The sequence below is a fragment of the Eubalaena glacialis genome, chromosome 19 (assembly GCF_028564815.1).
Source record: "Eubalaena glacialis isolate mEubGla1 chromosome 19, mEubGla1.1.hap2.+ XY, whole genome shotgun sequence".
Taxonomy (NCBI): Eukaryota; Metazoa; Chordata; class Mammalia; order Artiodactyla; family Balaenidae; genus Eubalaena; species Eubalaena glacialis.
The window spans coordinates 29,637,796-29,651,291 of NC_083734.1; positions in this window are offsets into that span (position 1 = coordinate 29,637,796).

Below are 13,496 nucleotides of genomic sequence, written 5' to 3' on the forward strand. Positions count from 1 at the left end.
GTTAAATAGGAATCGACCTTGGACAGACAGCAGTGTGACAGAGATACAAGCTCAGGCTAGGAGTGGGCTATGTCTGGCTTGTTCATCCCTGTCTGTCAAAAACACAGCACAGGGCTCCGCACAGGTGGATGCTGTCAAGCCTTGTATAAATCAATCAAGGTCCTTCTCCAGTTTCAAACCATAGAATATTAGAATATCTTAGTTGGAAAGGACCTTAAAAATCATTTAACTCAATGTCCTTTCTTCACATAGTCAGAAAATGAAACCCAAAGAGGAATAATTATTTACCTGAAATCACCTACTTAGGGGAAAAAAAAGCTCAATGACCCAGCCTTCCTATTTTCTAATTCAGAACACCTCCTACCACACTAAGCAGCGGACTTACCAATCAACACTCTCCTATTATGTGTTCACCCCCATAATTGTACTGCTATGGAGCCTGGAGGGACGCTTGGAAGACCCAATTAGGGCAGAAGAAAGACCTTTTCCTTTTGACTCAGAGACCAAATTCTCCTGGGTAAATAAAAATAAGCCCCCACCCCTTTAGGCACTAAATTTGTCTTAATAAGGGAAAGACTCTTAACAGAGAGTTCCAGAAAGTAGCTATGGGGCTCTAGAGGAGAAAAAAAGAAGTCTTCCATCATTCCTTAGACACAGAAACAGGCCTCCAAAGGATTTCTCCAGAGTATTAAACCACATCAGAGGCCCATGACCCCATAGGCCCAGGTGTTCATTCTACCTCTGGGCCTGACCTATTCTGAATTCTGCTGTCCAAATCACAATGAAGAGTAAATGCTATAGATTGTTGAGTACCTACTAAGCTCCCCATGCTGGGGTTTTACATTCTTTATTTCAAATCTTCATGACAACACTGCATGCTAGCTTTCATTTGCTCATTTTCCAGATAAGGAAATAAAGATCCAGAGAGGTTAAATAACATTTCCAAGGTAATAAGTGGAGAAGTCAGTATTGAAACCCATGTCTATCCATCTAAATCCAAGATTTATTTCAAGGCCATACGCTTTCCACAGTACCAGCCTGCTTGCCCCAAAATCTGTCCTCAATTATTTTAAGTTTGACCTCAACTAACCCCCAAACAAGTTACCCAGAAAAATAGGAATTTGGCTACCACCAAAGGCTATCTACAGCCTTTCCCATCTGCTCCTCCAGACCAATCTCCTAATGCATTCCTAATGTAGCCTACATTTACAACTTTCTTCTGCAAGAACTCTCTGCCCTGAATTGTTCTATTAACCATATTACAGAATCAAAAACAATATGACTTCAAGGATACACTTAACTCATTCAATATTACCACTGCAGGGGAGATGTCTAGGGGTTTTTTCCTCATTAAAGAAATAGATCAAATAGATCATGAACAAATTGTATTGTTCTGGATACTCACAGAAATTATTTGTTTAAACCACCCCATCTGTGGTATTTTATCAGAGCAGCCCTAGCTGACTAATATAGTTGTGTAACTTCCACCATAATCAAGATATAGAATACTTCCATCATTCCAAAAATTTCTCTCTTTGTAGTCAATCCTCTTTCCCCACCTTCAGTCTCTGGTAGCCATTGACCTGTTTCTGTTGCTATAGTTTCACGTTTTCCAGAATGTCATATAAATGGAATCATACAGTATAGAGCCTTTTGAATCTGGCTTTTTTTCACTTAGCATGATGCTTTGAGATTCATCCATGTTGTTGCATGGATAATCATTTATTTTTGATGAAGATGTTTTGAGAGTATATGAGCAAGAGAAAAGAGAGAGAGAAGGAAGAGGAATAGGACATTGGTTTTGAGGAGTAAGGGGATGTTGAGTCAAGAATCAGGTATTTGAAAAAAAAAAAAAAAAGAATCAGGTATTTGAGGGCTTCCCTGGTGGCTCAGCAGTTAAGAATCCGCCACCAATGCAGGGGACACGGGTTCAAGCCCTGGTCCGGGAAGATCCCACATGCCACGGAGCAACCAAGCCCATGCTCCACAACTACTGAGCCTGCACTCTAGAGCCCATGAGACACAACTACTGAGCCCACGTGCCACAACTACTGAAGCCCACATGCCTAGAGCCCGTGCTCCGCAACAAGAGAAGCCACTGCAATGAGATGCCTGCGCACCACAAGGAAGAGTAGCCCCCGCTCGCCACAAGGAGAGAAAACCTGCATGCAGCAACAAAGACCAACACAGCCAAAAATAATTAATTTAAAAATTTTTAAAAAGGTAACTATTCTTTAAAAAAAAAATCAGGTATTTGAGAAATTGAATGTACTCAAAATATAGTACAAATAATTACTCTAGATTTTCGCAAAATCTAATCTAGTTGAATCTCTCCCATCTCTTTCTCCTTGGCCTTAGGTCAGAGTTGAGATAATCACTCTCAACTCTGGGATTCTCAGTCCCCAATTTCCTATTATCCTTAGTCTGTGTGAGGATTCACTCCTGCTTAATTTTATATGTTTCTCAATTTATTCTCTACACCACTGCTGTTCTCCCCCCAGACTCTCTCTCTCTCTCTAACATGTTTATTATACATGCTTAGGTGTATGGGAATCTTTAAAACCTATATGGTGCTGATTTGTATTCTTATGTGTTTTATTTATTTTTTTAATTTAATTAATTTATTTTTATTTTTGGCTGCATTGGGTTTTCATTGCAGCACACGAGCTTTCTCTAGCTGCGGTGGAGCAGGGGCTACTCTTCATTGTGGTGCGTGGGCTTCTCATTGTGGTGGCTTCTCTTGTTGTGGAGCATGGGCTCTAGGGCGTCCGGGCTTCAGTAGTTGTGGCTCGCGGACTCTAGAGCGCAGGCTCAGTAGTTGTGGCGCATGGGCTTAGTTGCTCTGCGGCGTGTGGGATCTTCCCAGACCAGGGCTCGAACCCGTGTCCCCTGCATTGGCTGGCGGATTCTTAACCACTGTGCCACCAGGGAAGTCCCTACTTATGTGTTTTAAATATAAGTAAAGGGTATTGTGATACAGACCTTGAACAATTTCTTTTTCACTCAGCACTATGTTTTTAAGATATATCGAGTTAATGCATAGTACTTTGTAAACTGTAAATAACTCTACAAATATTTTCTACTACTACTTTTAATAGTAGTAGTGGTGGTAGTAATAATAATAATAATAATTTATTCAAGAAATCTTTTTGAGTATCTACTTTGTTAAACCCTAGGTATAGAGAAATCTTTTTTTAAAAAAAGACACAATTCCTCATGGAGAAATGTGAGAGTTTCCTATTCTCTAGTATGAGAGTTTCTACAGGAGGGCCTAACCTCATCTTGAGACTCAGGGGCTGTTTCTCTGAGGCAGGGGCACTTCAGCCAATTTTTGCCCCTTAAGCTAGGGCTCCTACATGTATAAGCCACATATATTGTTCATATACCAGATGGGTTTTGCATTTTTTTCAGAAGGGTAAGTTTGAACAAAAGAAATCTAGGACTGAGCTGCAGAAAATTGGGTCCAATGACTACTGTTGGGAGATGAGTCAAACCCGGGTAATTCAGATGACAGAGCAACACAGATGATTGAAAACTGGAATCATCAATACTGTGCGTCACCTTCTCATCCTGTGCAAGTGCATGTTGTCACTACATATGCCAACATCATCAAAAGAAATATTAAGCTCCTACTGCCATGCATGGTGGGTCAGAGTGCGGGCCTGTTTGTTTGCTTGGATGGAGGTGAAATTAGAGAAAGTAAGTAACACAACCCCAGGACACAGGATCAAGTCACTGCTCTCAGTTCTAGCACTGAATTGCACCCAAGTTCAGAATAAAGGATTAATGCCCCCAAACTGACTACGCACTTTATATTGCATTAATTTCAATTTAATATGAAGTAAGAAGGAGGAACAAACGGGAAACAGTCTAAAAACAGGGAGCACATACAAGAGTGTAGATCAGTTAGTTCAGGCAGCAGGCAGATCCCAACTCTCCACTCCATTACTCTCAAGAGCGAGATCTGCTTGTGGGTTAATGGCACTCACAAATGTTTTCCCTTTAGTGATAGAGCCAGATAAAGATCTTGGGAGCTGTCAACAGGATTTTGTTTTTAATGCAAGCCTGTGTAAATACTGGTCTTCATTTAGAGAGCATTTTTGTATTTTCTAGTAATGCAGACTTATGTGAAAAATGCCTGGTTTATCCTCTCCCAATCTACTCCTACCCTATGAACTCTTAAAAATCTGTGTCCTCGTGTTAGAGGAAAACCATTACAGTATAACTGCTTGCTGATCTGCAGTCCTCTGACAGGAAATTTGAAACTGCAAACTGCTATGTAGGGTTCAGCAAAATGCTTGCTGTTTAAGAGGATCTAAAAGACTGAAGGTCATGGTCTATTTCAAATGTATTTTGAAAGCCTCTCAATTTGCCTTTTTTATGTGTTGACATGGGTAGAGATTTAACACCAAGGTGACTAGAAAGGAATGAAATTTATCCTTAAACCCCAAAGAGTAAACTCACATCATCATGTTTTAGTCTCACCACTTTCCTGTTTGAATGATTCATTGTAACAAATGTTTTTTGAGCTTTCTTACTATTTTCAAGAGAGAAACAAAAATTAACAAAACACAGACTTAAAGAGCCACAGTTCTTAACCGCAGGGGCAGGGCCTTATGTGGGCTTCGAGTGATGCTTTAATAACCATATTGTTATTAAATATTCATACTTCTAAATCCATTGGGAAAAAAATAGGGCTCAGAACTTTCATCAGATTCTCAAAGGCATCTGTGGCTTCAGGAAATTTAAGGATCTCTGGCCTGGTCATGGGATAAGTCATATATAAAGACTGAATGATAAACTGTTAAAGGTGAAATGGTATTTTAAAGCCATCTAAGCTGAATTAGTCTTCTTCAGTTTACAAATGAGAAAACTGAGGTGCAGCAGGGAACTATGACTTGCCCCTAGTGCCAGGTAGCACTAAGACGTGGGCCACAGCCCTCATTCTGGAACTAACTATGACTATGACTAGGGTAGAGTAAGGTAAGTAACAGAAAAGAACTACAGGAGAAATGGGAAAGATTACATTTGCTTGAGAGTGTCAAAAAAGACCTGATGAGGGACGTGGCCTTTGAAAGAGTCTCAAATGATGGATTTTGAGGCATACTATTGGGAAGGCTAAGGTGAGAGTGGACGGAGTATGAGTGTCATCTGGGGAAAAGAAGCAAGAAAAATAAAGTTAGGAACACATGAATGTGTGTGTGTGTGTGTGCGCGTAAGAATAGGAGACAGGACTGGAAAAATAGGCAGTGGCCCTATTGTGAAAGGTGTCAGAGGTAGGATGAGAACAGACATGCCATGTACAACACAAGTTAAAAAATCCACAAAGTACCATATATCCCCTGTCACATTTCCAGAGATTTCTTTGAATGCTTACACTTTCTCAGCACTGGTAAACACTCATAAAAGCTGCTGGTGGGACTGTAAACTGGTACAACCTCTCTAGAGGGCAATTTGGGAAGCAGTATCAAAATTCATTGAACAGTGCATAGCTTTGGACTGGGCAATTCCTCTTCTAGGAATTTATTCTAAGTAAACAATAATGAACATGCATAGAGAGTCCTACGACCATCCACTGCAGTGTTCATTCTAGTACTAGTATTCTAGTTCATTCTAGTATTCATGAATAATTAGAAACTTCCTCATCTCCGCACATAGAGGACGTTAAATAAATTATGACACCTCTTCAAGAGGGAAAAAATATGATCATTAAATATCAGACTGTAGAAGAGTTGTTAATGGGGAAATGTTCGTGATAAATTGTGAATATTTTATATTTGTTTATATTTTACCTTCCCTATTGTGTTTTTCTCAAATGAGAAACCAGATGTTTTTAACCTGCCTGTGTGCCTTATCTGCATAGAAAGCCTATGACACACATTTAGAGAAAGAAAGCAAGTTGCAGAGCAGTTAAGTATACTATTATCCTTATAAAAAGGCATATGAATAGATGTATATAGATTAAAAGGATATTCATCAAAAAGTTAATAATGGTAATCCCCAATTGCAAAATTAGCATTTAAAAAATTTTGCTCTGGTTTTCTATGTTTTCTAGGTGGAAAAATATAAAAAGTGATCATTTTTTTAAAAATTTTTACTGGGGTAACAAGTGATCATTTTAAAAGCAAAACAATACAGGTGTTGTTTTTTAAAAGACGGTAATCCCCGAAGTGTTGTTATTTCTGAGTGAGGAAGTTAACCTAGCCAGGATGATTTTGAACCTCTCAGCAGTTCCTTCTCTTTTGTAATGCATATCCAAATGTCACAGGACACTTCTCTTTCTCATCCCTTCCTATCTTATTTTGAAGACTTATTTTGCCTGGGATAATTTATTTAGGGGCTTCATTTACCTCTTAGCTTATCTACAAAACAGCTTTTTTTGAATATGATGATTCTGAAGATTCCCACCAAACACACACTCAAAACCTACTTCCTAAGAAAGTTACTCCTGGTTTTGTCAAAAGTTCCATTGCTGACCAGATGACACTGACTGATCAGCTGGTAATGAGCGAGAAGAGGAAGTAGGCTTGACTCTAACGTGCCCTGATGTCCTCCCATCCTGACATGTCTTTGCACAGGGAACTGATGGGGTCACACCAGAAGGCAAATTCCCACAATGCCAAGCTGGTAGATATTTCTTAGAAAACAAGGGCTCTGCTATTGACCCTCAAAAGGGAAAAAACTACAGGTTATTCCAGATATCACCCAATGAAGACCCATCCCACTGCCATACTTAAATAGTCTTGATCAACTACACTGAACATCTGTGGAATTTACTACTAAAACCTAGGGACCTGCCATTAACAGTAGACTGGATTAATACACTGTGGTATATGTCTCCACGCCTGCAGAGGGAGGAGAGAGTGATGGGGGCTCCTGGGGAGCTGGTGATATTCTGTTTCTTGTTTTCAGTGCTGGTTTTAAGGGTGTATTCAGCTTCTAAAGATTCATTCAGTCTACATATATGACTTTTTTAGTATATATGATATATTTCAATAAAAAGTTTAAAAGAAAAACCTACCTGGAGACCACTATTATCATCCCCAGAGCAAGGATCCTCAGTTGGACCAGTGCTGAACTTACCAAGAGACGTGTAGGATAATGTATATGGTTTGCATTTTCACTTGAGAGTGAAGGGAAGGGAGAAGGAGAGTGGAAAATAAAAGAGACCTGTATGCTTGGAAACCAAGTTGCGTGGCCTCGTATTCTGAGGAACTGCCCAGGTGGTGTGCTTCAGAGAAAAGGGTAGGTGACCATGTGGGAACAAAGCCTCCTATTCTAGCCTTCGCCACGGAGATTGCTGAGCATCTCACTTTTCCTCTCTGAACTTCAGGTTGGCCAGCTAGAAAAGGAAAATATTTGATCTTACTAACCATGACCTAAGGGCTTTGTTCTCACTGGGGTGTTTGAGAAAAGACATAATTTGTGGGGGGGGGAGTACTAAAAAAAATGCAGCAATGACTGACAGATCATTTTTCTTATTAGAAAGCAAAGTTAAACATTTTTAGGTGACTCTCAGGTCACCCAGACAGGATGTGATGACAAAGCCCATTTTCCAGAACAGGACAGCCTCTGTGGAAGTGAAGCACTTGGAACAGCAGAGCTGGAGCTTTCAGTGGGCTGTTCACAACTTCATGGTATGTCCAGGCCATGGTCAAAGTCCCACTGAGAAGCTGAGAACTTGTCCCACCCATTTTCCCTCCATTCAGTGTTAGTGATCCATGGGCCGACCTTAGAGTCTCCTATTTCTCCATCCTGTGAATTTTCCTTCCTGCATCACCATCACTAAGCCAGCTCTGTTACCAACTTTATTCTGCTGTTTCCATGCACAAAACTGTGTTTACACACACATGTGTATAGTCTGGAGTCAACCAGCTATTTTCAAACAAACTGGTAGTTTAACAGAATGCAGCAGGATTTTTATACCAGAAATTCCCAAACTGTGTTCTGTGGAGCAACTATACTCAGGGATGTTCATATTAATTCCTTGACAAAAGGATATGTGGTCACATACACTTGGGGATTGCTGAGTTTTTTTAAGTGTTTACTTTAGAACTTCTCAGAGATTTTGATATGCATTATGGATGTTCCAGAGGATACCAAAACTCTTAAATCTTTTTTGTAGGAATAGTAATTCCTCAGGCAACCTAGTTTAGGAAAACAGGTAAATGCCTTCATTCAACAAACATTTATCAAGTACCTACTATGTGTCAGGCACTGTTCCAGGTGCCTGGAGAATATATCTTTCTCAAGGTCCTTTTCAAAGCATTTTTATTCTAGTGGCGAGAGGAGACAATAAACCAGTAAACAAGACAGATTCTGCATGTGATAAGAAACATATGGAGGAAACAGCCAGGGCCCACTTTAAGGCCTCTTTGGGGAGGTATTTGAGCTGAAACTTGAAGATAAACATGAGTCAGCCACAGGAAGAGCCATGAGGAAAACATTCTAGACAAACAAGAGAGTAAGTGCAAAGTCCCAAAGGCAGGAAAGATCTTGGGCTGCTCCAGGATCAGGTCAAGTTCTGACCAGGCTGGGGTTGCTGGAGGGCAGTGAGGGATGAAGACAGTGGTGGAAAATGAGGTTGGGGAAGAGGCAGGTATTGGATCACGTAAGGCCTGGTGGCAACAATCAGGAATTTGGATCTTCGTCTAAGGAGGATAAGAAGCCCCTAGGGGGCTTTAAGTAGTGAGGGCCAAGGGAGATGGAGAGAAGCAGGTGAATAAGAAATGTGTCCTGGTAGGAAAGCCTATGGAACTCCCCGGTTACTGTCTAGACTCTACTCATGCTTCGGCACTTTATCTGTACTCTGCTCATATTATCTTTCTGTGGTTGTGAACCTCTGTTTCCTAACTCAATTGCGAGTTCCCTCTCTCTAGACTCTAAGCAGAAAACAAAGAGTAAAATCCAGGTATCAAAAGACCTGGGTTCCAATCCTGGGCTCACAGTAAGCAGCTGTGAGAGTGTGGACCAGTCACTTCACCTGTCTGGGCCTCACTTACTTCAACTGTAAAGTGAAACCAAAGGACTAAGTGATCTACTTCTATGATTCTGAGATCTACATTCTACACCTCTCAAGGCAGGGAGAGACATAACTAAACAGAGAGAAGGGAACTAGGGATTTGCTCCACATCCCTTGAGAGATGACAAGGAAGAAAAATAAAGGTTAAAGATTAACCCCACAACATCGGGCTTGGTAATGCTTTCTTGGATATGACACCAAAAGCACAAGCAACAGAAGCAAAATTAGACAAACAGGAACTACAACAAACTAAAAAGTTTCAGCACAATAAAGGAAATAATCAGCAGACTGAAGAGGCAACCTGGAGAATGGGAAAAAATATTTGCAAACCATATATCCGATAAGGACTTAATATCCAAAATATACTAGGAACTCCTACAACTCAACAGCAAAAAATAATAATAATAATAATACCCAATTTAAAAATGAGCAAAGGACTTGAACAGGCATTTCTCCAAAGAAAACGTATAAATGGCTAACAGATATATGAAAAAATGGTCAACATCACTAATTGTCAGGGAAATGCAAATCAAAGCTACAATGAGGTATCCTCTCACACCTGTTAGAATGGGTTTTATTAAATAATAATAATTTTATAAAGATAAGTGTTGGCAAGGATGTGGAAAAATTGGAACCCTTGTACACTCTTTTTTTTAAATTTATTTATTTTATTTATTTTATTTTTGGCTGTGTTGGGTCTTGGTTGCTGTGTGCAGGCTTTCTCTAGTTGTGGCGAGCAGGGGCTACTCTTTGTTGCGGTGCACGGGTTTCTCATTGTGGTGGATTCTCTTGTTGTGGAGCACGGGCTCTAGGCACGTGGGCTTCAGTAGTTGCAGCACGCGGACTCGGTAGTTGTGGCTCCCGGGCTCTAGAGCGCAGGCTCAGTAGTTGTGGCACACGGGGTTAGTTGCACCACGGCATGTGGGATCTTCCCAGACCAGGGCTCGAACCTGTGTCCCCTGCATTGGCAGGCGGATTCTTAACCACTGCGCCACCAGGGAAGCCCCCCCTTGTACACTCTTGGTGGAAATGCAAAATTGTACAGCTGCTGTGTAAAACACCATGAAGTTTCCTCAAAAAATTGAAAATAGAACTACCATATGATCCAACAATCCCACTTCTGGGTATTTATCCAAAATATGTTCAAACCCACAAAATATATACATTAAATATGTGCAATTTTTTTTTAAGTCAAAGGTTAGACATCAGTTTCCTGTGGCTGCTGTAACAAATCTCCACAAATTGAGTATCTCAGAACAACAGAAATTTATTCTCTTACATCCTGGAGGCCAAAATCAAGGAGTTGGTAGGGCCAAATTCTCTCCAAAGGCTCTAGAGGAGAATCCATCCCTTGTCTCTTCCAGGTTCTGGTGGCTCCAGGAGTTCTGGCTTTGGGCTGTATCACTCCAGTCTCTGTTGCCTCTTACTCTTCTGTCTCAACCTTCCGCCATCTGTTTTTTTTAAAGATACTTGATATTGGGACTTCCCTGGCGGTCCAGTGGTTAAGACTCCACGCTTCCACTGCAGGCGGCTGGGGTTCGATCCCTGGTTGGGGAACTAAGATCCCGCATGCTGCACGGTGCAGCCAAAAATTTTTTAAATAAATAAATAAGTAAAGATACTTGATATTGCATTTAGGGCCCATTCAGATAATCTAGGATAAGCTCCTACTCTCGAGATCCTTGACTTAATCACTTCTTTTGCCATATAAAGAAAGTAATATGCAATCTTTTACCTCATAAAAGAGTTTCTAGAGATTAGAACGTGGACATATCTTTCTGGGGAGCCATCACTAAGCCCACTACAGATATCAATTACTGCCTCACTAATATGCCCTCACACTATTTTCGGGTATTCATTCTTCCTTTCCAGGATTCCCATTCCACCATGACTTTCATCTCTTTCACTTCTCCTTCATAGTGCCCAGTAAAAGACTTTGCATACAGTAGATAGTTATTCAATGAGTACTTCTCCCAAACAGAAACTTCAGGAAACCTTTAAGTAAGAGTATCCCAGGTACTTCCCTTACAACTCAAAGATTGGAAAATCGGCTAGACATCAGCTGGTTTGTAAAGCAGCAAAAGAATGCACTCAGCTAGGCATAAGAGATTTAGGTTTTAGTCACTACTCTGCACCAGTCTGTTTTGTGACCCAGCAGGAAAGTCTCTCCGGCTGTCTGGGCATTGGTGTCTAAAAGAGAGAAGTCTACTGTGATTGGCCTCTAGAAGCTCTTACACCACTTATATTCCACAAGAACAATTTGTAAGGGAGAAAAAAAAATATTTTACTCTACCCATCTTAGGTTCATGGGCCCTGCAAATTGGACTGGCAAAAGACAGATTAACAAGAGTGAAACAGAAGTTCGTTAACATGTGTATCATGCATACACATGAGAGAATTCAGTGATAAATATCTCAAAGGGGGGTTAGAATTTAGGTTTATATAGCATCTTAGCAAAAGAACAATACATTTGTAGAGATGTGACAAGACAAAGGAAGAGGACTTTAAGTTTTTAGGGGCAGCAAATTGTGAGAAGGTAAATACATGGGGAAAACCAGTGGAAAATAAGGGCTAGTTAGCAAAGTTTGTTACCTAGGTTCCTCTGGTGCCATTTTGGGGCTGATAAGAGTTCAGAGTTGTCTCCAATGATTAAGAATCATCCTGCCTTTCCAAGTAGAGAGGGGGAGGGCAGGGAGTTTTCCTCGTGTCTGCTTTTTCTCAATTGCCTTTGGCTGAAAATAATCCTATGTCAGAGTGGCATATCTTAAGGGGTGGCATGCTCTGAACCCCTTCGAACTCAAAATTAAATATGTTCTTTCTGAGGATCCTTTGAAACACGTATTTCCTCTAAGTTACAGAAGGAAAACATAGCCTTTTGCCCTTTTCTACTGCAATTTGGGGGGAAGCTCCTGCCCTAGAAAGAAGAAAAGCATTGAAGCGAGATAAAAATCTTCATTTTCCAGTCCTGCTGGCCCAGATCTGAACACTTGAGGCTTTTGCAATAAGGAGGGTCAAGTTTCAAAGATCTCTATCTCTATCATGAGCTCTATTGCTGTTTTGGAAAAAGCCAGCAAATCCAAAGTATTCTTCAGCCCAGCAACATATAGCCCGCTGGATGCCTGCTTCTGTCTTCCAGCCTCATCCTGCCCTCTCCATTCCCCCTCCCACACCCAGCATATCCCCACGAAAACTTCCTCCCATAAATAATTTAAAGAGCCAAGCTATTAATTAGAGGACTTATAACAGAGGGTGAGAAAGGCACAGGAAAAGGAAAATAATTATCCTGTCCTTCTCATCACACCCCCTTACTTAAGTGCTAGAAGAAATACATGAACTTTTGTACCAGAGAGAAAGGAAGAAAATAACATTAACTGAACACCTACCATGTACCAGGCCTTTTCCTGGTTATCTTAGCCTCACAACAACCCTGTGAAATAGTTATTATTGTTCCCTTTAAAAGATATGGGAACAGCCCAAATATCCATGACTGGATGAAAGGATAAACAAAATGTGGTATGTATATACACTGGAATATTATCCAGCCTGAAAAAGGAAGGAAATTCTAGTAAATGTTACAACTCGGATGAGACATTAAAACATTATGCTTAGGACTCACAGATATAGGGAACAAACGAGTGGATACCAGTGGGGAGAGGGAAGGGGGGAGGGGCATTACAGGTGTAGGGGATTAAGAGGTACAAACAATTATATATAACATAAGCTACAAGGATATATTGTACCACATGGGGAATGTAGTCAATATTTTATAATAACTATAAATGGAGTATAACCTTTAAAATCGTGAATCACTGTATTGTATACCTATAATTTATATAATATTGTACATCAACCATACTGCAATAAAAAATTTTTTTAAGACGTGTGCTAAGTGAAATGAGTCAGACACATATTATATGATTCCACTTAGGTACCTAGAATAGACAAATCCATAGAGACAGAAAGTAGTATAGATGTTACCAAAGGGTGAGGGGAGGGGAGAACAGGAGTTATTTTTTGATGGGTACAGACCTTCTGTTTGAGATGATGAAAAACTCTGGAAATAGAGAGTGGTGATGAGTTGCACAACATTGTGAATGTACTTAATGCTGCTGGACTGTATACTTTAAAATCGTTAAAATTGTAAAAATTTGTGTTATGTATATTTTAAGACAACTAAAAACAATGGATATGGAACCTATGAGGTTAATTGTCCCAAATCACACTGCCACTAAAGGGAAACCCAGGGTCTGAACCCACTTAACTGACATGTGATAATTATTATGTGGAGAAAAAAATCCATAGATAAGAATAATACTAATCTCCAGACAAAGCAGAAACTGCAATGGAGTAAACTTTAGCTTCTCATGTCTACCCCTGAGGTTGGTTGTCTGATGACGGCTGGGTGAGTGGAAAGAATGTTAACTCATCACTCACTGAATGTTATCTAACCACATCCTCCTAAGTCTCTTCTGTA